General features: G+C 41.3%; 1 protein-coding gene across 7 annotated transcripts in view; it reads left to right on the top strand.

Moving 5' to 3' along the window:
• The window catches only part of EFCAB11 (EF-hand calcium binding domain 11), a 172,815-nt gene that overhangs the window by 68,233 nt on the left and 81,164 nt on the right, over nucleotides 1-23,418 (top strand). The gene's annotated exons all lie outside the window — the stretch shown is intronic.

Below are 23,418 nucleotides of genomic sequence, written 5' to 3'. Positions count from 1 at the left end.
GTTGGACAGTGACTTAAGGGGGTGGCCTTTAAATACTCCTAGAGGGCCATCTGGGATATAGCTGATAACTAAGAGCTTGCCTCTCTACAAGTATACTTTAGATTATTTTTTTAGAATTGAAATGAGAAGATTCACTATTTGCTATATCCATTCCCAAGAAAATATATTATAGCTTCGAGAAAAATGCGAGTGTTAATACATGTGCTGAAATATGATACAGATGTTTAATGTCTTACTGTAATATTATTTTACTGTTTGTAGTCACCTGTTTTTTTGATCCCTGCCTAAGTTTGCTTTCTTTATTCCATAACACCTGTTCCCAGGAATATATTTACAGTCTGTTGTCTTTTCTAAATGGTTGGTACATATGTAAGAAAAAGGTTGACTTTTACTGGTTTCTTTCAGTAAATACCTTTAGGATTCCTTGTTATTTATTTTCAGTGTTACTTTATTTCAATTTAATACCTGAATACTGTTTTTACTTAAATACCACATAAGGAGTCATGCTATATGACCTAGGCATGACACTTACTTAAATGTTTATGGATAGGAAACAAGTTATTTCTAGTTTTACTTTTTAAAAAGAATTCCAAAACTTCAAACTACACATGATAAATGGCCCTGTATTTCCATAGGCTTAGAAAGCTTATGTCTAATTTATTACGCCCATGTGATCATGTCTATCTAGTTATTTGCTACCTTCTATTTCAGATATTTGCATTTGTAGTTCCCTATTTAAACATCACATCATCAGAGAGGCCTTTCCTATTCAAAGTGACTTCACTCCATCTCCCATCCCCAGTAAATCTCTGCTGCCTGGTTTTATGTCATTCATAGCACTTAGCAAATCTCAGAGAAGATTTTTTGTTTTTGTTTGCTTATTGTCTGTCTGTCATGCTTGACTATAAAGCTTCATGAGAGTAGCGATGTTGTCTGTTCTTTCTTGAATACCTCTGGATGTTCAGGTTAGTCCATAGCACATGTTGAATGAATCAATGAATTTATTAAAGACTATAGAAAAACAATCTGTTTATATTAGATATGATATTTGATCTTTGTTAATTCAAACCTATGAGATTTTCTGTGGGTTGTTTAGGACGTGAGGAAGGTATCCAGACTGACCTTAGGTTTAGGTTATAATAATTAGCTAACTAAAAAGTTAACAATGGATATATTTAATCTCTTAGCCTCATTAAATTTTCTGATTGTTTGGGCTGTCTCTGAGAATTGTGTGCCTGCTGTAAATTATCAAAACTGCAATAAACCAGGAGTCTTTCCAAATTTAAAGATACTAAATATATACCTTGATCTCTTTGTGTCCATTGGAAATATTTTAAACATAGAAAAGTATAGACAATAATACGGTGGAACACTTGCATTTCAGCCACTTCCCTTTATCTCGTCTTAATATTTGTCATATTTGCCTCAGTGTTTGGTCAAAAACCAGTCTTGATATTTTTAAGATATCATTAATACTTAAATCAGTAGATTTTGAGTAAAGCAGATCACTTTCTATAATGTGAGAGGGCCTCATCTAATCAGTTGAATGCCTCAAGACAAAACATGTAGGTCCCTGGGGAAGAAGCAGTTCTGCCCACAGGCTGCCTTCAGATTTGAGGCTGCAATATTAACTCTTCCCTTGACTCTCTGTGATGTTACATTGGTCTGTTTATCTTTGTGCCAATATCACACTCTCTTTATTATATAACTTTGTAATCTTGATGTCTGGCAGTGTAAGTCCTAGAGCTTTGTGTTTTCTTCAGAATTAGCTTGGCTATTTTTAGCCCATTGTGTTTTAAAATAAATTTTAGAGTCAGCTTTTCAATTTCCACCAACAAAAAAGAAAGAAAAAAACAAGAAGCCAACTTCAAACCCAAAAGTTGCTGCTTGCTTGCTTGCTTGCTTGCTTGCTTGCTTGCTTTCTTTCTTTCTTTCTTTCTTTCTTTCTTTCTTTTTCTTTCTTTCTTTTTTTCTTTTTTTCTTTCCCTCCCTCCCTCCCTCCCTTCTTCCTTCCTTCCTTCCTTCCTTCCTTCCTTCCTTCCTTCCTTCCTTCCTCCCCCCTTCCCTTCCCTTCCCTTCCCTTCCCTTCCCTTCCCCTCCCCTCCCCTCCCCTCCCCTCCCCTCCCCTCCCCTCCCCTCCCCTCTCTTTCCCTTCCTTTGTCTTTCTGTCTTTCTTGTCTTTCTTCCTTTCTTTTCTTTCTTTTCTTTCTTCGTCAGAGTCTTACTCTGTCACCCAGGCTGGAGTGCAGTGGTACGATCTCGGCTCACTCCAACCTCCACCTCCCAGGTTCAAGCGATTCTCCTCCCTCAGCCTCCCGAGTAGCTGGGACTACAGGCGCCTGCCACCACGCCTGGCTAATTTTTTGTATTTTTAGTAGAGATAGAGTTTCACCGTGTTAGCCAGGATCGTCTTGATCTCCTGATCTCGTGATCCACCTGCCTCAGCCTTCCAAAGTGCTGGGATTACAGGCCTGGTGAGCCATCGTGCCCACTGGCTGGGCTTTTAATTGAATTTATATTGAATCTTTAGATTAGATCAATTTGGGGAGAATTGGCAATGCCAAAATGTTTAAGTCTTCCAGTGCCCATAAAAACAAAAGTATATCCTTTTTTTTTTTTTTTTTTGAGATGGAGTCTTGCTCTGTTGCCCGGGCTAGAGTGCAGTGGCCGGATCTCAGCTCACTGCAAGCTCCGCCTCCCGGGTTTACGCCATTCTCCTGCCACAGCCTCCGGAGTAGCTGGGACTACAGGCGCCCGCCACCTAGCCCGGCTAGTTTTTTTGTATTTTTAGTAGAGACGGGGTTTCACCGTGTTAGCCAGGATGGTCTCGATCTCCTGACCTCGTGATCCGCCCGTCTCGGCCTCCCAAAGTGCTGGGATTACAGGCTTGAGCCACCGCGCCCGGCCTATCCTTTTGTTTTTAAAGGTCTTCTTTAACTTTTCTTACTGTGTTGTAGTTTTAATGTAAAAGTTTTACGCATGTTTTGTCAGATGATTCTGAGATATTTGGTTTTTATGTAGTTATATAGATTTTTAAATTTTATTTTCTACTTATTTAGGTATACAATTGATTTTTATATGCTGGTCTTACACCAGCAGCATGACTGAATGTCTTAGTCTAGTCCGTCTGTTATAACAGAATACCATAGACTGGACGGCTTAAACAACAGAAATTTGTTTTCTCACAGTTCTTAAGACTGGGAAGTCTGCAGTCAGGTGCCAGCATGGTCTGGTTCTGGTGAAGAGGCTCCTCCTGGCTTGCAGATGGCTGCCTTCCTGGCTGTGTGCTTCTGGTTCCTTTCCTGGACATGTGCATGGACTAGGGGATCTCTTGCTCTTCTTATAAGGGCACTAATCCCTTATGATGGCCCCATTCTCATGACCTAATTACTTCCCAGAGACACCACCTCCAAATACTGTCACATTGTGGTTGAGGGATTCGACGCAGAACTGAGAGCAGGAGTGGGCACACATATTTGGTACATAATACTAAGTTAACTTATTAATTCTAATACTTTGTCTTAGTAATTGTGATAGTATATGTTTTGTATTTTATTGGCATGCAATCATGTCATCTTCAAATAATAGTAGTTTTATTTCTTCTTTTCCGATTCTTATGTCATTGATTTCTTTTTCTTCTCTTACTACATCAGCTAGGGTCTCCCACATAGTCATAAATAAAAGTTATACGCGCAGGTATCCTGTTTCTTCCCCATCTTTGTGGGGGGAGGGGAAAACTTTAGTATTTCACGTCAACTATGGAATATGCAATAGGTTTTTGTGTTTTGTTATGTTTTTAGGGGATAAATACCCTTTATTAGATTAAGGGAGCTCCTGCTTTGCTAAGAAATTTTATCATGAATAGATACTGACTTTTATTAAATGCTTTTTCTGCTCATGTTGCCATGATCATATTTTTCTCCTTTACCCTGTTAATGTGATGATGATATGCAGTAGACTAATAGTAAAAATAGAACTATTGTACCATTAGTAAATGTGAGGCTTAGAGGACATACAATTGTATAATTTTTTTTGTTAGGGGCATTTAAAAATTATTGTTTTCTTATTTTTCAGAGACAGAGTCTCCCTCTGTTGCCCAGGTTGGAGTGCAGTGGTGAAATCATGACTCACTGTAGCCTCAAACTCCTAGGCTCAAGCAATCTTCCCACCTCAGCCTCTGGAGTAGCTGGGACTATGGGCGTGTGCTACTATACCCAGCTAATTTTTTGAAACTTTTTAAGAGATGAGGTCCCAGGCTGGTCTTGAACTCCTGGCCTCAAACTGTCTCCCATCTCCGTCTCCTGAGTAGCTGGATTGCAGATGCAAGCCACTGTACCTGACTATATATGGACATTATTTGTAGTAGATTCCACAATGCTGTTCAATTTGTCTATATCTAACAGGTACTTGGGAAGAATAATTAAATGAACAGAGGAGAGTGGTTTAGAAGTGACGGGTGACTTGGCATTTGTGTCCAAATAAAAAGTAAATGTACATTTGGCCCTCCATATCAGCAGGTTCCATATCTGTGGATTCAACCTACTGAGGACAGAAAATATTTTTTTTTAAGTTGCATCTACACTGAACATATACAGACTTTTTTCTTTGTATTATTTCCTAAACAATATGGTATAACAACAGTTTACATGCCATTTACAATGTATTAGGCATTGTGAGTAGTCTAGAGATGATTCAAAGTATACAAGAGGATATGCTTAGGTTATATACAAATACTACAGTATTATATAGTAAAGATTTAAGCATCTATGAATTTCAGTATTCATGGGAGGTCCTGGAACCAATCCTTCATAGATACCAAGGGATGACTATATTTATGTATTCAGTCACCTTTTGACAAAGTTTAATAGCAGTGTTTCTTTTGTGAGTCGAACAAATTTTCAAGAAACTACAAAACATTCCTCTAATATCAGTTTCTTTTCTTTTAAGATGTACTAGAATATTATTATGTTAAGGTGACTATCTTAGTCCATTTGTGTTGCTTTAAAGGAATACCTGAAGCTGGATAATTTATCATGTAAAAGGTTATTTGACTAAAAATTCTGATGGCTGGAAAGTTCAGGATTGGGTGTTTTGCATCTGGTAAGGCCTCAGACTTCTTCCACTCGTGGTGGAAGGCATGGGGAGCCGGCATATGCAGAGATCACATGTCAAGAGAGGAAGCAAAAGAAAGAGTGGGGAGGCGCCAGGCTCTTCTTAACGACCAGCTCTGGTGGGAACTAATAGAGTAACAACTCAGTCACCCCCAAGAGAGAACATTCATCTGTTCATGAGGGTTCCACCCCTAGGACCCAAACACCTCCCGCTAGGCCTCACCTTTAACACTGGGAATCAAATTTCAGCCTGAGGTTTGAGAGGACAAACATCCAAACCATAGCGGTAGCTGTAGGACTTTTTACCTCTGCCTTCTTTAAATTGTGTATTATATGTATCTGAGCCACAGACTGAGAGGTGGGTCGAACATTCACCCAGGCTTTTCTTGTTCCTAAGAACAGTGAAAATTCAAAGAAGGTACACTCTGTCGGAAATTGGTATTTCCCACCATTGCTTATATAAATCTTAAACAGCCTTACTTTCAGGTGAGTAGATGAGTGAATGGATAGAGAGAGAAAAAGAGAGAGAGTGAGAGAAGTCCTGGAAACTTGCTGTAGGTTTTTCACCCGGATGAAATGAAACATCACAGATGGTTTCTCACAGATGATCTCTTTGGCTTCCTTTCATGGGGCTTTCTCCCAGGGCAGTGCATTCTTTGTCAGTGGTGGGGAAAGAGTCAAAGTCAGTATATCAAAATGATCAGTATTCTATAACATATTTGAATTTAGACCATCTCAACATATGCCCCACATACATTTCCCATTGTGCTTCACCCTTAACAGAAACAAATAAGACAAGGTAGTATTTGAACCTCTCAATGAAGAGTTTATAATGCATCGAATAAAGGCTTCATAGATACCAGTGTTTTATTTGTCCCTCTTGGCACCCAGGAAGTTTTTCAGCACTCAGGCAATGCATGTTAGGTCAGAAATGTGCCTTTCTTTTGTAAAGTAGAAAAAAGGTGCTTGAAAGGGGAAGTGGGATTAGAAAACCAGATCGCTCCACACAGGTGCTCTTGAGCAAGCTAGTTTTTGTAAGAATTATAAATAGAAGTCGAAGTTCTGGTAATTGATTATAGTAATGCTCTCATGCTTATGTAACCCTAGGCATCCATGCTCCTGTGTTTAATGCTACTGATCTTAGTTGTAGACCGAGGTTTGAAATTATTTTTGTTCAAGTGCATGCACATATTCAACTTCATACCTTTAATGAAGGAAAATTTAAGACAAGTAAAATTTAGAACAGATTTTGTACAGTTGGTAGTAGAATTAAAAAATACTTTAGTTCCAGGCCAGGTGCAGTGGCTCATGCTTGTAATCCCAGCACTTTGGGAGGCCGAGGTGGGGAGATCACCTGAGGTCAGGACCAACCTGGCCAGCATGGTGAAACCCCGCCTCTACTAAAAATACAAAACTTAGCCGGGCATCTTGGTGCATATCTGTAATCCCACGTTCTCGGGAGGCTGAGGCAGGAGAATTGCTTGAACCTGGGAGGCAGAGTTTGCAGTGAGCCAAGATCGCGCCACTGTACTCCAGCCTGGGTGACAAAGAAAAAACAGAGTGTGTGTATATATATATTCCAAGTCATAAAGTAGACCAAACATATAAGTAGCTTTGAAAATAGTTTAGATAAAACTTTTTATTGATGGGTAGAGAGTGGATTGTGGAGAAACTGAGATTTTTGTATATCTCTAAATATTGGGGTTGATGAAGAGCTTAGTTATTCAGCCTTTCACTTCTTCTTTTAACAAGGATTTATTGAGGCACCTGTTATTTGCTTACACTGAGCTAGGCAGTGGGGATATGGTGTGAAGTAGACAGTTTTGTTCTGTAACATTAAATGGCAAAACAGTAACAAGTAAACTAAACCAGTGATAACCATATAATCACCATTGTTCTAAATGCAAAATAAATAAATAGGGTAATAAGAATACAGAGTAGTTGGGACAGTCCTTTAGGGCACCTGTGGAGACCACAGGAGACGGTGACATGTATGTTTGTGATTTCTGTGGTACCACCCATCAGTGGAGCTGATGGACCATGGTTCTGACTTCTGTCCTTTCCCCATTTTATAGATGGGGAAGATGAGATGCAGAAGCACAGTAACTTTCCGTGTGCATGTAGGCATCTGTGTAAGTGGTTAAGTAAGAATTCAAACCCAGGTGTTCTGACTCCAGAGCTTGTATTTTTAACCACTATGCTATACTGTCCCACAAGTAATATTAGTTTCATTTTAGTGAAATAAGATAGATAAGTACCAAGCAGGTTAACCCCAAAGCCTGCTCTTAACAGCTACACTAACTGCCTCTCAAGAAGTCATAGAGCTTATAGACTGACACAGCCGGTGTGTTTTTATCAATTTTTTTTCTGTGAAGTAATTAGTAATTTTTTTTCCGTTTTATTTAGATTTCATTATTTTTCAACTAATTGTAAACCACCTTCAAAAGAAAAGAAAAACGGAAGTGAAGGATCTGAGTTTAGGATCAATTTGAAATATTCTGCCGGGCGCGGTGGCTCAAGCCTGTAATCCCAGCACTTTGGGAGGCTGAGACGGGTGGATCATGAGGTCAGGAGATCGAGACCATCCTGGCTAACACGGTGAAACCCCGTCTCTACTAAAAAATACAAAAAACTAGCCGGGCGAGGTGGCGGGCGCCTGTAGTCCCAGCTACTCGGGAGGCTGAGGCAGGAGAATGGCTTAAACCCGGGAGGCAGAGCTTGCAGTGAGCTGAGATCCGGCCACTGCACTCCAGCCCGGGCGACAGAGCTTGACTCCATCTCAAAAAAAAAAAAAAAAGAAATATTCTTAAGGCTCTTTTAATGTAGTAACTTGAGCATCTTCATCTGCCTATGCAGTCCAGTATTCAGGAGAATGCAGTTCTTCTTAGTCAGTTTGAGCTGCTATAATAAAACTTCATAGACTGGGTGGCTTATAAACAACAGAGTTTTATTTCTCACACTGCTGGAGGCTGGGAAGTCCAAGATCAGGTCACTGGCAAAATCAGTGTCTAGTTAGGGCCTGTTACCTGGTTCGTAGAATGGTGCCTTACATGGTAGAAAGGAGCAGGGGAGTGCTCTGGGGCCCCTTGGTCACCAGTCCCATTCACGAAGGCTCTTCCCCATGACTTACTCTTATGAAGGCCCCACCTCCTAGTGCCATCACATTGGTGATTAGGTTTCAACATATGAATTTTAGGGAGACACAAATGTTCAGAACATAGTAGAGTCATATGGTAAATACTAAGAAAGGTATACTCACAACATTTAGAATAAATGGAAACTGAAAAACTATTAGTAGGCCAAATCTTAAGAGAATATACTAATGCTAACATGTGTACCCATACATATATCTGGCATTTCTGATAGAACAGGTTTGTTCTGGAGAGTTTGTACATAATGAATTTTGCTAAAAGTTTTCTGTAACATCCCTGTGTTGTAATAGGGGAAGAAGCATCACTTTTCTCTTTTTATAATTAGAAAATGCAGGTTTATAAGGTTAGAGTAAGTCAAGCTGAATATTGGGTAATCTTGAATCATAAACCCTTCTACACCCTCCTTAAAAAATTATTGTCTCCATGAAAAATAATAGGAAGAAGAGTCTATATGAGCCCAGCAGTGCAAATTAGCCTACAAATTAACTTGGTTTGGCAAAAGTAAAGTGTGCTCTTAGTCTTCTTCAAAAATACTTATTCAGACATATGTAAAAGAAAATTATGGTATATGTTTGTAGGTAATTGAAGTATTTGAGGTTTTTTTTTTTTGTTTGTTCTTTGTTTTTTGGGGGGGCGGGGTGGCATGTTTATGTTTTTTTGTGTAGCTTACCATAGCCAGATGAATTAAATGCATTGTAACTCATTGAAAAATAGAACAAATTTAAATTGAATAAGGAATGTGGTTTTATAGGATTATAGCATAGTTACTATTATCACTAACATAAAGAAGTGGTGTCAGGAAGAGAACAATAACATCTGCTATGATACTGAAAGGAACGAACATCTGGAATAGCAAAAGTGATAAAAGGAAAATACTGCAAAATGACCTAAATTTCATAAAAGTTATCTTTCCCATGTCTTTAAATACAAAAGAAGGAAGTAAGATCGAGTACACTAAAAAGAAAAATAGTCATATGATGTAAGAGTTTGTCCACCAGAGCTTAACAAAAACAGTGGAGAACAGAAAAAAATTGGGCTAAATATTGAGTACAACAGCTGTTTAGTGATGATCAGAGGACAGGGAGTGGGGAGCATGTCTTGGCAAAAGAAAGGTCAAAAGGGGCAGAAAGTACATTTTGGGTTAATTCAAACAAAGTGAAGTAATAGAAGAAAAGAATACCAAGTAGACAATGTTTTAAGATAATGAAATGTATAGCCTAATGTTACGCACATTGCTTAGCAACAAGCAATTTAAAAAAAGAATGAAAAAGGAACTGTGGAAAAGAAGAAAGAGACATGTGTCTTGTAAAGCAATCAGATACAAGATGAAAATGAGAAGAGCTAAGAAAGAAAGTGAATTTAGACCTCAAAGAAGTTTGAGATAAGTGACCCACATTTGTTATTGTCTCTTAAGTCAGTTTTTTAAAAAAGTTAGATACTGAATTATAATAATCATTAAAATAACTGCCCAAAGTAGAGATATTGATTGCTATGTGAAATGTACTCCATATTCTTTATATATAAAACTGTGAAGATATATTTAGACATTCATATAATTTAATATTTTGAGAAAATATATTTTAATACAGTATGATAAAACAAATCTATAAAAATGATTTAAATGTGATTTAGAAGGGCATTTGGAGATGATTTTCATCTTTTATTTTCTTGTTTTAGATATGGATTGTTGCTTTATACAACTCTAATACTTCGTTGTAAATATTTAAGTAGTGGGTAGCATCTGACCTGTTTGTAAAGTTCAGAAGTACCTTTATATAAATAATAGCTTCTAAAGGCCAGTAGACGCATTTAAAAATAAGCAAGTAAATTAATTCATCCCATACCTGGCAGTTAAAATAGAATGCATTTCCATTATTTGGCTTTAGATTTGACCTTGTACAAACTGAAAGCAATACAAACCCCACATACCACAACTACCACAGGGGTCATCTAATGAAAGGATTGTTGTCACAAAACATTGCTCAGATCATCTTTTAGTATGTCCCACCTGCAAGCTAGAATTTTTCTCCTAGTCATCTGTCTTTTGAAATCATAGAATCTCAAGCCTTGTTTTTTCCCCATCCATTTGAGAAAATGACCAGCGTTCTGTAGCATTGGAAAGAAGGTACAGGTTTAATAACAAACATGAAAACAATTGAACAGAAGTGGTAATAATCAGGCTTTTATTATTGAGTTTTGGTACTTACATATCATTACTCATGATGAAGCTTCACAGTGCTTCTGCCAGTCAGAGTTCTTACTGCTCAGTGTTTTGAGGTTGAGAGTGGTAAACTGAAGTGTGCATTGGCTCTCAGAATAGTTATCCAATGTCCTAATATATGAAGGGGTGCCTTTTGAGATACTCTTGATTTCTATTTAGGATTTACCCATTGCTAAAGCTGAATGCTTTTAATTAAAACGGTAGATCCAAACAACTGCCAAACCCTTTCATGGAGTAAAATACCATATTTTAGTAAATCTGAGACACCATTGATTCTAGGGGCACCATCATATTATGTACCACTACTGACAGGAAAAAAGTGGTAAAGGCAGAAAAAGTTCTGCCTGTTAAACTGTGACACACTGCTAAGATACCAACAATTGCAAGATGCTTTGCAAATTTATAAATTTTAAATTGTGGAAAATGGTGTTAGAGAAGCAATGAAATAAGATCATGTGCACCTTCGCTACTTTGTTCTGAATTCTCTTTAGATTTCTTATACCTAATACTAATCCTGTCCAGTGTATTCTGTCTTTTTAGAACCTCTTCTTGGCCTCATTACCAATTTCACTGCATGTAACCTTGACTTCACTCAAAAATACTTTTGGTTGGCCGGGTGCGGTGGTTCATACCTGTAATCCCAGCACTTTGGGAGGCCGAGGCAGGTGGATCACAAAGTCAGCAGTTCAAGACCAGCCTGACCAACATGGTGAAACCCCGTCTCTACTAAAAATACAAAATTTAGCCAGATGTGGTGGCACGTGCCTATAATCCCAGCTACTCAGGAGGCTGAGGCAGGAGAATCGCTTGAACCTGGGAGGCGGAGGTTGCAGTGAGCTGAGATTGCGCCACTGCACTCCAGCCTGGGCGACAGATCGAGACTCTGTCTCAAAAAATAATGATAATGATAATAATAATAATAATAATACTTTTGGTCATCTACTCGCAGAGCAGATAGTACTCTGACTATCTCAGTCAGACATCCCTCTGTGACCTATCCTAGCCTTACGAGAGGATGTAGACATCAATTGTGGATAGTCCATGGGCTCATTCTTGCCTTGTAAGCAGGATGTAGGCATCAGTTCATGAAGACCTGGTTCTACAGCCATTATAGAGCTTCCCCATTCAGTGTTGGCTGGACTTCTACCCAGTGCCTGGCATTGCGCAGGTGCTCTAGGTTACAACACTGAACAAGACATGTCCTGCAGGCAAGGAACTTGCAGTCTGGTGGGAAAGTAGATGCATAAACGGGGATTGGAATTCACTTAACTTTAGCTGTGACAGGCAGGGCTGCCAAGAGGTAAAGTTTCTCTTCACCTCTTCCTTGATTTACTATCCCCCCTCTTTTTTTCCCGTGACCCCCAACTTAACCCTTCATAATGTCAAACGAATGTAATCTGCCTTACATTGCACAGAAGCCTATCAAGAATTCTCTACAAATGGACTATCTGAACCCATGCGCATGTTGTTTTGTTTCTTACTTTTTTAAAAACACATCTCACATACATAATCATGTGCATATTTTGAATAGAAATTGCCCCAGTCCTAATCAGCTACCCAAATGGGAGTAGGAATAACTCATTATAATGATGATGTTTGACCCTGTCTTAGAGATAGCATGTCCAAGAGGCCCAGCACCTTCTGACTTTTGGATATGACCTAAATACAGCCTCATCTGTTTAATGGAACCATCTTCTCCTCCTCCTCTTTTTCTCCCTCCTCCTCGACCACCACCACCACGGATGCTAGTAATAGAACCCATTCTGGGCCCTGCCTTCTCTCTAGCTGTATCTCAGCCAAGCTTCTGGGAAAAGTAGTCTACTTGTTGTTTTCATTTCCCCGTAGTCTCTACTTCTGAACTCAGTACAGTGTGGCTGTCACTTCTACCAGCTCCACTGAAATAATTTTGCCGTGCTCACCAACAATCTCCCTGTTGCCAAATGTAACCTTCACCCTTCAGTCTTTGAACCCTTTTCAACATTCAAACTAATGACCTTCTTGAGATGCCCTTTTCCACTGGCATCTGACACTGCTGTCTCCTGGGTTGGGTCTGACCTTTAATAGCCAATCCTTCCACTTCCCCTTGGTGAATGGCACTCTGTCTGCATGCCCTTTCCAATTTTCTCTTCCTTACCAGTATACTTTCTCTGGGAGATTTCACTCACAGGCTCCACTCCCACATGGAGGGCTCCCAGTTCCATTCCCTTAGCTCAGCCTGGTTTTCTCAGTGTCTCACCCCCATCTTCAACTCCTACTGAACCTCTTTCTCTGGGTATCCCCACTGACCCCTCAAACTCCACATATTCTAAACAGATTATATTACCTTTAACCTGCTGATCCTTCTTTTTTGTGTAACTCTTCTTGGTTCATGATGTCACTGTTTACCCAGTTACCCATATCAGGAACCTCTAAATCAACCTCTTTTCTTGACCACTTATAATCAGCTGGTCACCAAATACTGTCTCATCTACAACCCAGACCTGCCTCCATTTTTTTCCACCTCAACATTCTTGACCAATGCTATCTTAGTTGGCCGAAACAAAGTACCTCAACTGTGTGGCTATATGGTTTAGCTGTGTCCCCACTCAAATCTCATCTTGAATTGTAGGTCCAGAATCCACATGTGTCATGGGAGGGACCCGGTGAGAGGTAATTGAATCATGGGGGTGGATTTTTCCAGTGCTGTTCTCGCGATAGTGAATAAGTCTCATGAGATCTGATGGTCTTTATGAAAGGGCAGTTCCCCTGCATAGCAGTTCTTAGTTGGTGGAGTAATTTGTCTGTTTAATTCTGATAATGAATGAGACTCTGGCATGCTAACTAGTTACATGACCCACAAGCAGTCAGCATTCCCCAACTTCTTAGAGGGACAAGTGGCATTCAGCCACCCGAGATTGAGCAATAACAGGTCTGTGATGCCCTTAGATGTCCGGGGCTGCACGTGTGCTACACTGACTGGTGGCATTTTGCCCCTGTCCCAGAGATCTGTGGAACTTTGAACTTGAGAGAGATGATTTCGGGTATCTGGCGGAAGAAATTTCTAAGCAGCAAAGCATTCAAGAGGTGACTTGAGTACTTTTAAAAGCATTCCGTTTTATTCATTCACAAAGGTACAGTTTGGAATTGGAACTTTTATTTAAAAGGGAAGCAGAGCTTAAAAATTTGGAAATTTGCAGCCTGACAATGCAATAGAAAAGAACAACTCATTTTCTGGGGAGAAATGCATGCTGATTGCAGAAATTTGCATAAATAACAAGGAGCCAAATGTTAATCACCAAGGCAATGGGGAAAATGTTTTCCAGCATGTCAGAGACCTTTATGCCAGCCCCTCCCATACAGGCCCAGAGGGCTACGAGGAAAAAATGGTTTTGTGGGCTGGGCCCAGGACCTTGCTGCTTTGTGCAGTCTCAGGATTTGGTGCCCTGCATCCCAGCCATGGCCAAAAAGGGGCCAATATACTTCTCAAACCATTGCTTCAGAGGGTGTAAGCCCCAAGCATTGGAGGCTTACATGTGGTGTTGGGCCTATGGGTACACAGAAGTCAAGAATCAAGGTTTGGGAACCTCCACCTTGATTTCAGAGGATGTATGAAAATGCCTGGATGTCCAGGCACAGGTGTGCTGCAAGGGTGGAGCCCTCATGGAGAACCTTTGCTAGGGCAATGCAGAAGGGAAATGTGGGGTTGGAGCCTCCACGCAGAGTCTCCACTGGGACTAGTGGAGCTGTGAGAAAAGGGCCACCATCCTCCAGACCCCAGAATGGTAGACCCATTAACAGCTTGGATTATGTACCTGGAAAAGCCACAAACACTCAATGCCAGCCTGTGAAAGCCACCAGGAGGGGAGCTATACCCTCCAAAACCACAGGGCCGAGCTTCCCAAGGCTGTAGGAACTCATCTCTTGCATCAGCGTGTCCTGGATGTGAGACATGGAGTCAAAGGAGATCATTTTGGAGTTTTAAGATTTGGCTGCCCCACTGATTTAGGAGCTGCATGGGGCCTGTAGCCCCTTTGTTTTGGCCAATTTCTCCCATTTGGAATGAGTGTATTTATCCGATGCCTGTACCCCCATTATATCTAGGAAGTAACTAACTTGCTTTTGATTTTACAGGCTCCTAGGCTGAAGGGACTTGCCTTGTCTCAGATGAGACTTTGGACTGTGGACTTTTGAGTTAACGATGAAATTGGTTAAGACTTTGGGGGACTGTTGGGAAGGCATGTTTGGTTTTGAAATGTAAGGACATGAGATTTGGGAGGGGCCAGGGGCAGAATGATATGGTTTGGCTGTGTCCCTACCCAAATCTCATCTTGAATTGAACTCCTGTAATCCTCTCATATCATGGGAGTGACCCAGTGGGAGGTAACTGAATTATGGGAGTGGGTTTTTCCCATGCTGCTCTCGTGTTAGTGAATGAGTCTCACGAGATCTGATGATTTTATAAACGGGAGTTCTCCTGCACAAGTTCTCTTGCCTGCTGCCATGTAAGATGTGCCTTGCTCCTCCTTCACCTTCCACCATGATTATGAGACCTCCCCAGCCATGTGGAACTGTGAGTCAATTAAACCTCTTTTATAAAATACCCAGTCTCGGGTACGTCTTTGTGTGTGACATACTAATCCTAGTGTGCGAACAGACTAATACAGTGGCTGAAACAACAGAAATTAATTTTCTTACAGTTCTGGAGGATAGAAATCTGAGAAAGCAACAGGGTTGGTCCCTTCTGAACTCTTTCTCTTTGGCTTGCAGATGGCTACCTTTTCTCTGTGTCTTCACATATTCTTCCCTGTGTGTGTGTGTCTATCTGTCTCCTAGTCTCTTCTTATAAGGATACAGTCAGATTAGGGCCCACCTGCATGACTTCACTTAAATGTAATCACCTCTTTAACAACCCTATCTCTAATTACAGTCTCCTTCTGAAGTGCTGGGTGGTTAGGACTTCAGCGTATGAGTTTTCGGGGGACACAATTCAGCCCATACTACCTGCCTTCATTTTCTTAGGAGCTTATTGTTTACTCTCCCACTTTGTTTCCATACCTCCAGTATCATCTGCATTCTGACATATCTTCCATATTACCATCAGAGAGGTTATTCTGAATTCAAAGAGGAGCATGGTACTCTCCCTGCTTAAAGCCTCGGGTCAGTGGAGGCCTACCCAGACCCCTGCACAAGGCACTCTTTCCTACTTGCACTGTACCCCAGCCATGAGGAAGTATTTCAGCTTCCTCTAAAGGCTTAGACCCGTACCTCTGTGCCTTTGCGCGTGTGGCTTTCTGGGTCTGGTAGGTTCTTAACCCTCCCTCCCTTTATCTTATCAACTGTGAATTGTTTAAGACCCAGTGTAGGCTGCCAGAAGGAAACATGGCAAATAGCAATAGAACAAATGGAGAGAAACTGTTGAATTAATATATGAGAAGGCATCTTTTTCATAAGAACACAAAGGAAAAGAATATGGTAATGTAAATTAGGCTCTTACAGACTTTTGTCATGCTGTGGAGCCCCTGAAGTTTTCTTAAAGGGATGGATGATAAAATTTACATTTTCCTTTTCATCAATTACTTAGCCATCAGTTCAGGGTCCATCTCACCATATGTAATCACTGCCTGGCCTTCCCAAATCAGAGCCCCGTCATAGGGCTGCAGTGGGATCCGGAGAATCCACTCTCAGCAGTCTCTGTCCTTTAACCCTAGACACAGGAGCAATGCAGCTCTTCCCCACCTTTTCTGAAAAATGAGTACAAATTGCAAGAAATGCAGCACAGATTGTACGATGTCAGTACATTAGCAGTGACATGGGAAATCTGATGGAGTCAGGGGGAAAAGGTGTAAATTGCAGGATAATATCAAGGGGAGGTCAGTATGTTAGTAATGCAGGGAATATGATGGACTTAAAGAAAAGGTATAAATTACTGGGTAATAGAAAGGAGAGGTCAGTACATTAGTAATATGGGAAAACTGGCAGATTTGGGAGGAAAAGGTGCAAATTGTAGGATAATGTAAAGCAGGGGCATCACTGTAACGATGAGCTTACCTCATGCCAGGAGACTGGCTGGCCATACAGACTCTGGCTACAACTTTCAGTATTTTTCTAGTTCTGTCTCAGTGCAGATCTTTAAGTCTTTTACAATCATTAGTTAAATTAAGAGCTCTTTAAGCATCCTTAAGTCATTAAATTTCAAGTTCATATTACAGAGAAAAAGTATTGTCTCTGCTCAAAAGAAAAAAAAAAAAGTCAGAAAGATTCCCTCAAAACTTCTGAATGCCTGAACCTATCAACCTCATATGTGCCAACTAATAAACACCCATCTTTTAAAGAATCCTTTGCTGCACACAGACACACATTCCTCCAAGAGGCTCTGTAAATATGACTGATGTTTCTGTGTTCAAGACAAAATTAAAGCAGTCATATAATAAAATATTTTTAAATAAATTGTTTATTGACGTATAACATATGATGGGAACCTATTCTGCACAGGCCTCTCTCATTTCCACATGGTTTATGAGTGAGGCACTCGCTGCCCTTTTTTCCAGAATATCTTTTTTTATAGAGAACAGCCTTCAGAGACAGAGAGTGTCTCCTTCTGGAGCAACAGAAAGGCTTGCTTAATGACCATTTAAAAAGATCCTGGGCTGGGCGCTGTGGTTTACACCTGAAATCCCAGCACTTTGGGAGGCCCCGGTGAGCGGACCACCTGAGGTCAGGAGTTCAAGACCAGCCTGGCCAACATGGCGAAACCCTGTCTCTAGTAAAAATACAAAAAAATTAGCTGGGCATGGTGGCGTGTGCCTGTAATTCCAGCTACTCAGGAGGCTGAGGCAGGAGAATCGCTTGAATCCGGGAGGCAAAGTTTACAGTGAGCCAAGATGGCGCCATTGCACTCCAGCCTGGGCAACAGAGGGACAGTCTCAAAAAAATTTTTTTTTAATTCCTGGTTGCTTAAACTCAAGGTTCTTCTTCTGTGATGCGGCCACTTGCACATGCAGGCATCCCTCTGGGCCCAGCTGCATCAGCCCAGAAAATTTGGGGCAGGGACTGACTCAAACATGCCGATGCTCTTGCTGCTTGCTGTGCCAAGAGTAATAAAGTCCTTCATTTCTGACCCAGTAGTCCTGGGTCTTCTGCCAGCATCTGTGAGCCTGTGGCATGTGGCAGCTTGCAAGGAGGCTACATCTTCAGATCCTTCACAGTTTTTAATAGTTTATTCAACAAGAATGGGATGCTGCCAGAGGCATGGCTTTCTGGAAGAAGAGTAAGGAAATCATGATCCTTAATAGGACTTGAGGGAAGTTTATGGGGGTTAGTAGCACATGTATTGATGGAATCGTATGGTCAGCCAGGCAGTCATGGTCTGCTTCTTTTCTTGTTTATAAAGAGGAGCTGGGGAAGGACTTGCAGTGGATTCACGCTAACTGCCTAGAAAGCGTGCGGGTTGTTGCTACCTCTCCTCCAGGCAGGAAGACTTCCTCACCAATGAGATGGTCAGCCCCAGGTCCTCCCGTTGAAACAACTGTGCAGAGATTCATCCTGGGTTGGCAGAAGGCTCTACCCTCTTTTAGACAACAGTTATACAGACAGACGCCTATATTGAGTGAGAATGTAGGGAAATTTATGATTTCCATAGGCAGAAACCAGAGAATCATTAGAAGTTTGTCTTGGGAGATGGGTGGTGGAGCACGTAATACTTGTTAGGGAAGCATGGTGACAGCTGAGCCATCTCAGCCCAGTCCCTCCTGCACTCTGTCTGCCAACTTCAGACCCACGTGGAGATAAAGGTCTCAAAGACTTTTGCAGGGTTAAACCAAACTGAAAAATAGACATTTCAAGATCCATATTTGGAAGAAAAATATTTTGAAAAGCAAGAGAATGAGAAATGAAAAGTTCAGGAAAGTACTTAAGAAGATGTGGCACAGGGCTCAGATCAAGAAGGAACACTGGTAGCTATGGTCTTTTTTTTTTTTTTTTTTGAGATAGAGTCTCCCTCTATTGCCCATACTGCAGTGCAGTGGTGCGATCTCAGCTCACTGCAGCCTGCACCTCCTGGGTTCAAGCAATTCTCCTGCCTCAGCCTCCCCAGTAGCTGGACTACAGGCGCCTGCCACCATGCCTGACTAATTTTTGTTGTTGTTGTATTTTTAGTAGAGATGGGGTTTTACCATATTGGCCAGGCTGGTCTTAAACTCCTGACCTTATGATCTGCCTACCTCGGCCTCCCAAAGTGCTGGGATTATAGGCATGAGCCTCCGCTCCCAGCCAGCTATGATAATCTTGTTAGTTTTCTAGTTCTGACATTGGGGGTGAGTTCACAAGTTTTGCTTTTATTAAGCTTCATAATATACCTATTAGTTACATATGTTCTTTTGTATGTATTAATTATTACATAATAATTTTTGTGATCAGCTTAGGGACATTTATAATTGGAATTATGGCATTGCTGTGAGTCATATAACATCTGTTGGATTCTTATATGGCTTTAGTAGAGTAGAGGATAGTGACTTCCTGTAAAAGCCCTGTAATATCAAACAAGAATTCTGACAGGAAAATGGTGTATCTACCTACCTTCCTGGGAGAAATACTGGAGATGTTCAAGGTTTTACCTTTCTTAGATGGTAGATAGATCATTAAATTATTGCAGACTAAGTGCTCTGGTATTTTCCTAATCTAAGATTAATTTAAAATTATTTTAACTTAATGTCTAATTCAAGATACAGTTAATTTTCATCAATTCTGAAAACAGATGCTAAACACCTATGTTTATAATGCTGAGGGGGCGTTACCTGGGAATTTGAGACATTTGGGAATATCTTCTGTGTACTCCAGCAACTTCACTGTTCATGAGGAATGAAGAATCCACCGTATTTCCTTTTGTAATTCTGTCTTCCATCTGGTCAGGAGAAAGGAGGATTCTGCAAGCCTTTCTCAGGTGGCAAAACTCTAAGGAGAATCCTGTGCTTTTTGTGTCCCCTGAGAATGACTGCAGCTCCTTGCTGATGGCTTAGCCCAAAACAAGGCCTGTGGGAACTCACCAGACCTTATCACACTTGGGAAGAGAGCTTGATATGTGGTCTAATTGTTGTTGGGAGTTAGGACACTAGATTATTTGTGAGGTCTCTTAGGATGCTATCGTCATAAATAATACTCTCTAAAGGTTTTTACCACCTACTGTAAACCAAATGCTTTCTGTGCTTTTTTACTCTTCACTGCAACCCAAGGTAGTCATCGTCACCATCCCCGTCTTGTGCTGAGGAAGCAGGGCCTAGAAAGAGGCGAAGTCACGTTTTGGCCTCTTTGCCAGAATGCACACTCAGTCCTATGGATTCTGTAGCTCATGCTTTTAACAGTGGCGGATCTTTGTCATTTAATCCTTTAATTCTGGTAACATTACATGAGTGTGTAGAATTTTTTTTTTTAACCTCATGGAAGTGAGAATGTCTTACAGTTGTGATCAGACATTATGTAATAAGGACAAGTGGGTCAAGCTCTGTGACCTCCAGGCAGGAGCCCCCAATACATTAGAGCTTGCTGAGATCTGGTTACCCCTTTTTAAAATGAATACCATGCCACTACTTTTCAGCAAAACTGTATCATTGATAGTGAGGTGGTTAATATTTTCTAATAAGCTAGATTTAACATTTTTAAAGTATGAAGGGGAGGGACCAAGTATATTAGAGATATTTTTATTTTTGTTTTTGTGTTTTGAGACAGGGTCTCACTCTCACCCAGGCTGGACTGCACTGGTGTGAACATGCATCACTGCAGCCTCAAACTTCTCAGCTCAAGTGATCTTCCTGCTTCAGCCTCCCAAAAACACAGTCGTGTACTCAGGCTGGTCTCAAACTCCTAGGCTCAAGTGATCCTCCTCAGCCTCCCAAAGTGTTGGAATTACAGACGTGAGTTATATTTCTTTAACATGCTAGAATGAGACCTAGTGTGCGCCTATTTGTTTCTGTAAGAAAGCAGGTTTGCATAGTATCTTGGTGTCTGTTATGCTCACGAAGGGTATGTCATTTTCCTTCTGATTTATAATTGGTCCCTATGAGGGAAGTCACAGCACTTTATGTGAAATGGGCTTCAAAAGTAGAATATGAAGTGTCTTTATCCTTAGTTTGCTATTTTGTCTTTATTCAGCTACAGAAAATGTGAATACGTTAATCTGGCATACAGAGCACTTAAAACAAGGAACCACAGTGTAAAGGTGGCCAGAGCTGGCCTCCTCTAGGTACGGAAGGCTGGCCACATCCCTGAAGACAGGTATTCACTCTGTGCTCCAGAGACCTGGGACCCCCAGTTGCATTCTTTTCAGGAGAAGCATTTTACAGTTTCTGTGCTTAACTCTACGGAGTATTTTATCTTGGTGTATTCTTGTAAATGCTGTAGTTTGATGGAATTTCATACAAAATTGACATATCTTTCCTTTTAATAGAAATGTTTTGTATCTTTATAAACTCTTTCTGAGGACCGCATAGTCCTGTATGTAATAGTGGTTTAAATATACATAATTTGAAGTACAAACCACTCCAACTTACAAGCCATATCATAGCAAGAGAAACCTTTATTTTAGATTAGTCCTGCTGGTCTTGCCAGTCTCTCTTCAGGAACCGTATTCACTTGACTTGATGATGAGATTGCACACTGTTTATCAGTTAAACAGGTGTTTATTGCACGCCTATTATGGGCTGAGTTCAGGGTTTTCCCCTGTGGAAGAGACAAAGGAAGTACAGCCCCCAATTAAGAATGGATTGGTTTCCAAATGATTGGGAAGCTGAATCTGGAACCTGGAATGTAGCGTCCAACAATGTAATGAATGGCACTTAATATTCCAGGTTCGCCCATGAGGCATCATTAATCCCTAGTGTGGTTCATCCATACCCTGATGTCCAAGGCTCCTGTTAGGATTGAGATACAAAAGAAAAGCAGGGGGAACTTTCTTCTGCCTTTCTGGGTGCTAAGGTCACTCCTTCTTCAGTGCCTTCCTGCCACAGGGGTTCCCAGTGTCCTCCACAGTCACCAGCTGCCTCCTCCCTGTTTCCCCAACCCAGCAAAACTCGCGTTTCCTCAGCGTAGCAGATCTCAGTTAGACGTTAGTACAGAAGTATTTTGATTTAACTAATTCATACTAACATATACATAACTGATAACTTCCTTAATCTTTACAGAGGCATTTGCATTATTAAAACAAAATACTTCTTAAATGCGTATTAAGTCAAGCAAGGGTAGATTATTTAGCACATAGGATAAAGTGAAATAAAAGATTAAGGCCATACAAAGTTGTGTTGGGGCTGCAGGGTCACCCTGGAGACAGAACAGCCCTAATTGGAGCTTGTTCCCTGGGGCTAGCTCTCCAAAGCCCACCCTGCTTCTCATCACTTCTTTCCTTATACTGTTTCTAAATTTCTGGATTTTGGAAAAGGCCACGCATTAACATGGTGATGGCACCAGCAGAAGCTCCATTGGTTGAGGTGAGGTTTAGAGAGGACCAGGGATTGGCTGAGGTCATCCATGACTGGCTTTAGGTTTGGGTTACCTATACACCAGATGGTAATAAACGTAGGGACCGCCTATATAAGGCAGGGTCACTGACTAAAGAACAAGACAAAGGTATAGCACCAGTAGTGACCAGAAATCATGGAATCGTTCAGCAATTCAGGTCCTATTTGCCGGTGGTGAAGCAGGAGACCTGGTTTCTGGCTTCATACTCACTTTATAATCTAGTCAGGAAAATAGACCTTGTGTAAATAATTATACTAAAAACACGATCAGGCCAGGCTCGGTGGCTCACTCCTGTAATCCCAACACTTTGGGAGGCCAAGACAGATCCCTTGAGGTCAAGAGTTCGAGACCAGCCTGGCCAATATGGTGAAACCCTGTCTCCACTAAAAATACAAAAATTAGCTGGGTTTGGTGGCAGGCATCTGTAATCCCAGCTACTCAGGAGACTGAGGTTGGAATGGGCCAAGATTGTGCCACTGCACTCCAGCCTGGGCAACAGAGTGAGACTCTATCTCAAAAAAATAAAATAAAATAAAGATAAATAAAACATTTTTAAAAATGAGATAATGACACATTTCTCTACCTGCTATTGTAGAAAACCAAAGAACATCATGAATGATTATAGCCCGGGGTCTGATTGAGCTGGAGCGGGGGTGGCTTCTCTGAGGGAGACACGTGTCAGCCTGGACAAGGAGATTAAGGCTGGGTCAGCCAAGCGACAAGGGTGTGGGCCCAGAGCTTAGGAGAGCATTGTAGGCAAGATGCATGGTGTGCAAGACGCTGGGGAGGAAACACTCTCGATGCCTCTGAGAAGTTGCTGGTGAATCTTAAGAGGGAGAACCTGCAGGTGCTGGAGGGGAGCCTTGGAGAGGGCAGAAGGCAGCTTTGTCCCACAGGCCTCAGAGGCCACGTTGTGGGGGTGGAACCTGAAAGGCATGGGGTCTGACTTTAGGAATTTAAAGCAGGGGAGCAACAGGTTCTACTGTGTGGCCCTGACCATGCGTGTAATTGGGGCTTGGAGAAGGGAGTCTATTACTGGTGAGGGCAGTTCGGATCTGAAGGGAGCAGAAGGGGCTGCTGCCATACAGTGTCATTTAGGGTGCCCAGAAGGGCCCCTGCCCAAAAATGCCTTTCCAACCATCCCTGACGTTGTCTAAAATCCTATCATTGAACTTCATCTCCTTTAAAACACAAGTCCTCTGACAGCCAAGCAGGATCAGACAAAATTGCAGCATAATATTTAAAAATTTTGTCAGGCCAGGCACGGTGACTCATGCCTGTAATCCCGGCAGTTTGGAAGGCCGAGGCGGGGGGATCGCTTGAGCTCAGGAGTTTTAGACCAACCTGGGCAATATAGCAAAACCCTATCTCAGGCCGGGCATTGTGGCTCACACCTGTAATCCCAACACTTCGGGAGACTGAGACAGGCAGATCACTTGAGGTCAAGAGT

The sequence above is a fragment of the Rhinopithecus roxellana genome, chromosome 5, assembly GCF_007565055.1.
Source record: "Rhinopithecus roxellana isolate Shanxi Qingling chromosome 5, ASM756505v1, whole genome shotgun sequence".
Classification (NCBI taxonomy): Eukaryota; Metazoa; Chordata; class Mammalia; order Primates; family Cercopithecidae; genus Rhinopithecus; species Rhinopithecus roxellana.
Note: the sequence above shows the minus strand (reverse complement) of the source record. Positions and strands in the feature narration are given on the sequence as shown.